Source organism: Mytilus edulis, chromosome 4 (assembly GCF_963676685.1).
Source record: "Mytilus edulis chromosome 4, xbMytEdul2.2, whole genome shotgun sequence".
NCBI lineage: Eukaryota > Metazoa > Mollusca > Bivalvia > Mytilida > Mytilidae > Mytilus > Mytilus edulis.
The window spans coordinates 85912904-85917785 of NC_092347.1; the positions used below are offsets into that span (position 1 = coordinate 85912904).

At 31.4% G+C, this 4882-nt stretch overlaps 1 protein-coding gene across 2 annotated transcripts in view; it reads left to right on the top strand.

The window, feature by feature from the left end:
- Window positions 1–1664: 1664 nt before the first annotated feature.
- The window catches only part of LOC139520850 (uncharacterized), a 28572-nt gene continuing 25354 nt past the window's right edge, over window positions 1665–4882 (top strand). Inside the window, exon 1 of one of the 2 annotated variants that reach the window (XM_071313842.1) lies at window positions 1665–1843. The gene's annotated coding sequence lies outside the window, so the exon portion shown is untranslated. The remainder of the gene's footprint in view (window positions 1844–4882) is intronic. The other variant, XM_071313841.1, reaches the window with a different exon arrangement.

Genomic DNA, 4882 nt, shown 5'->3' on the forward strand with positions numbered 1-4882 from the left:
TTGTAATTCTATCAAGGCCCGGTTACATGGTTGTATTCCTTCGCCGGTTATTTGTATGATTTATGTGTATGATATAATAAATATTATTTTTATTCCCGAGGCACGGTCAATCGGTAATGTCATATCAATCTTTAAGTACAAAGTAGTAATACTAAATGACCTCCATTGCTCACTTCTCTTGTCTTGGTAAGCTTTTTACTTATATTTTTTACATTTACTGGAGTGCTTTTTTTCAATATCAATCGTGTTTGTTTCGTTGCAAAAATACCAGGACAATGAATAGAAGTTATAGTTAAAAAAAACTAAAGAGTTCCCTGTTTGTTATTTATATAAGTTTCAATAGAATAAAAATTTGAACTTAGAAATTATCAATGTACTATTGAATAAAATTGAAAATGGAAACGGGGAATGTGTCAAAGAGATAACAACCCGACTAAAGATCAGAAAATAAGTCCACGACCCCCAATGGGTCATCAACACAGCAAGAAAATCCCGCATCCTGCTGACCCCTAAACAAAGATCCGCATTTGTTCATCGAAAATGGAAGTCACACTAAATAAAGCCCACTAACATGTGTAGTATATATATGGAAGTGTTTAACGACCTTGACTGACTATACAGCCCTCGCACGGTCGGTTGTGTAGTATTTGCCTACCATGGGAATATATATACTAGTATATAAATAAGAATATGTGGTATAATTGCCAATGGAACAACTCTCCAAATGAGACAAAATGTCATAGAAATCAAAGTTACAAATATAGGACACCGTTCATTCTTCAACAATGAGCAAAACCAAAGAAAGGCTCTGAAATGACAAATGTAAAACAGATTAAAACGAGAAAACTAATGTGGCCTGATTTAACCTGAATCAACTTGGTGATATTTGTCTGGTTATCGCTTCATATCATTATGTAAAAGGGTTATATGATTATATGGTATTTCATAAATATTCAAGTGACAAGTGTGTTTTTCAATCATGACTGTATTATCTAACGTAACTCATGTATGTCTGTCTTACAATAAATTCTTTATTTTCAGTAAGCAAAACAGATAACAAAACATTTAATCCACACCACCCCATGGCCTTCCACGTCTACATAACATATTTAGATACACACAAAAAGAAAAACAAAAGAAAATGCTATTACACTACATGTGTACAAGATTACATATTTATATATAGTACACCAATACCTGACTGTCATGAAAAAGTATTCAAGTACTACAGACAAGTCAGTATAGAATTTTAACTACAAAAGTTTTCTTCTTGTATCTTTAAGAGATAAGATTGACAATTTGCTTTAAAACATTTATACTTTTACTGTCTTTCAAATCTGAAGGCAAAGAATTCCACAACAAGGTTCCAGAATACTCTAATGTAAAAGTTCTTCTTTTACCATACTTAATTAGTGCCATGGCGTTGAACGAAAAATCTTAAAAGTAGTAAGCCTTTTGTTAATTCAAGCATTTGTCTTACTATACGAATGCTTGGTTAATTTGATTTTTTTTTTTAATCTTTGATATCGTGACATGTCGATTTTTATGTAGTCTAACGTTACAGAAAAAAAAATCATAAAAGATACTGAAAATCGGTAAATAACAAAATAACCGGAATGAAAAGCCTATCCCGTAAACTGTGCCAATTTTACTTTTGCACTGTTACCCAACCTTCATATGGAATACTGGAAAGAGCCATTAGAAAAACAAGGATCCAGTTACCCAATCAAAAATTGAAGTTTGATAGTTTGGCAGACTTTTTCAATATGTTTCTTTACAACCCAAACAATGATTTCCAGCTAAGATTTTAGATTTTTCATTATAGATACAGTAACGGTTGCAGGTAAAACTAATGAAATTGAAAATACAAATTTTGTTTCTTACCAAAACTCCATCATATATCAGATACGCTGACACATGGTACATTTTCGATGGAATTCTTCATTCTCTCGTATTTTCCTCTTCATTAGCAGAATTATGCAACTTAAGTGTGTCTGCGTTTCAGTTCATAGATTTAGAATATATTATTTTTATGTATAATTATTGGAAACTGAAAGTGAAAGAAACCATGATTTCATGTTCCTTGAAATTAAATTATTATCAACCTAACAATCCAGCAAATGTAAATGTGTATTTTTCTCTGACACAATTCATATATTATATGATTGTATCACTTCAACAGAAGGGAAGCCCCAGGAATTTGAAAATATGAATAGGTCTTTGTCACCTTTTATAGCATTCTACTTTCGCTTTACACTTTTAATACTACATATGTAATAGTACATTGTAATACATCTATAGATAATACTAAAATAACGAGGTCCAATTTGTCAGCCGTCATGGGGTAAACAAAGAATTCAACTTTACATATAGCTAATATAGTACAATGGTGTTGATTAAAAATTACACCACTCAAGATCCTTTTGTTTTCCACATATTAATTAATATTGCCAATAATTAACAAGTTCCGGGTCAAATCCAATACCGATACCAATAGTATATTCACCTATTACCTATTACCTTATCTGTATGTTCCGCGTCTCACAGACGCACCACCAAACAGTGTATTTCAGATTTTGCTATATCATGTATATACACGGGTCATAATGACAGGGTTACACTACTAATTTCAATCATTGTTAAATTGTTCCTATTGTAGTATTTTAATCAGTAAGACTTTCTAAGATGACAATATGAATACTAAAATTCTGGACATAAAATAAGGCGTATAGGTACAGTTTTCTATTTGTTAGCGGGCATGATGTAAAACCGCGAATAGAGAATTCAACTTCATTTATAACTAATATAGCACAAAATATAATGCTGTTGACCTTTTGTTTTCCAAATAATTAATATTGCCAATAATTTTTATTTTAATCTATAGACCATGTTCACTGAAAACTCTATGTTCTGTATAAATTGTCTTATTTCCCTAAAAGCTTTATTTGAAATGAGTTGAAAATCAATCAGACAACTTGGTCACCTGTGATTTTCATGGTAGTGCAGTTGTCCAGTAAGTCTGCCCATGCACAGTAAATGTGTGTGGAGGACCAGTTTATATCTGAATGAACTAGAATGTAAGGAATGATGTCTTATTAATGTACCAATAAGAAAAGAACAAAAGATAAACAAAATAAAAAAAAAATAGTCAGTGCTATTCATGCTATTGACATTTTTATTTTTTTTATAATCATATTTTTTTATTCTCTTTATTTTCTGATCTTATTAAGAATAATAATGTTACATTTTGGTTTATTCTTCTTTTTCACCAATTTCTTAATCATATTGCAAACACTTTAATTTACAAAAGCATACGCGGAATATTGAGACGCTCATACAACATTTGTACAATGCAAATGTAAATGGCAACCTGCCATCAGGCATCACTTGTCCGCTATCTGTCTATCTGTTACACCTTTGAAACTTCACATTACATATATGAGTGTCTTGCAACAAACATGGACTGCATACCCTTCGGAAGCATCTGATGTCGCTCTATTCTCTTCAGGGTCTATATTTCTCATTTGTTTTTGATTTTCATAGTTGATTTTCTATTGTTTGACACAATGACTCTTATCTGTTCAAATTCCAGGGTTTGTCTTATGTCCTTGGATTGCCCTTAATTTTTAGCTCACCTGGACCAAAGGACCAAGTGAGCTTTTCTACATTAGAAAATGCCTGTACCAAGTCAGGAATATGACAGTTGTTATCCATTCGTTTGATGTGTTTGGACTTTTGATTTTGCCTTTTGATTTTTAAAGGCAGTGCTTTAAGGCCTGACTTTCAAGTCATGAGGTTCATCTTTCCTTACGCAAATCTTTGCTGGGGGTCATTTTGCAAGAAATAGATCCGGAAATGTTTAAATTTCTCCTCTACTTTTTGTGGTATGTATTGGTTTTTGTTCCTTTCATTTACATTGGGAAATAAAGAAACGATCAGTGTGTATTGTTCGTTTTAAAAATCTGTTTATTAATGTGTCTTTTGCATTATAAGCAGTCAATCTGATTACAAACTATCATTATTCGAATTCCGTGTGGAAAGAGGTCCGTTCAATTTCGAGTACTATTTGCGATCTAAAGATATTTTAAAATCATTTCACTCGTTGATATAACATGATATTATAATTAAAAGTCGACTGACTGTGAATTATATTGCATAATATACAATTTAAAGTATTTCTGTACGTGAAGCCGTATGACGTTATAGTTATTTCGGTCTCCGTTATGTAAAATATGAAATTATCGTTCCTGAATAGGGTTCCACTAATTAAAGACAAGAAGCGTCAAAAAGTGATAAGAAGCGACAATAAAATTAAAATAGCGATAAGAAGCGACAATATAATTAATTTAGCGAGAAGAAGCGTCAAGAAGACTATATAGCGACTATACATAAATAAAAAAAATGTCATTGCAACAACTTATTCCCCATAGATATTAAAAAAAACATGCATTATTTTTTATTATTGGGGCGGTTATAAAACATTTTTTATATTACTGTACATTGATAGATAAAAATATGTTTTTATTAAGAAGAAAGGGATTAGTTTTTATTAGATATAAAAAAAAAAAATATTTTATGCACACGATAAAAATTGGCCATCAAAACAAAAAAATTTCAATTTCCTTTTAAAGAATTTATTGAATCAAAACCATGCAATATCATTTCCTTTCTAACAGTGAAATTCTTCTTTTTCATAGGGACATATTTGATAGGTGTAGCTTCACCCTATCACATCAAATGAGAATAGCCTCGTGAGAGAATTACGATTCGCTTGTCCCTTGTTAGTTATTGTCGCTTCGTCACTAAGTTAAACTTCTTGTCGCTGTTTGTTTCTAAAATTCTTCTTGTCTCTTATTAGTGAGACCAGTCAGTTCCGTCCTTA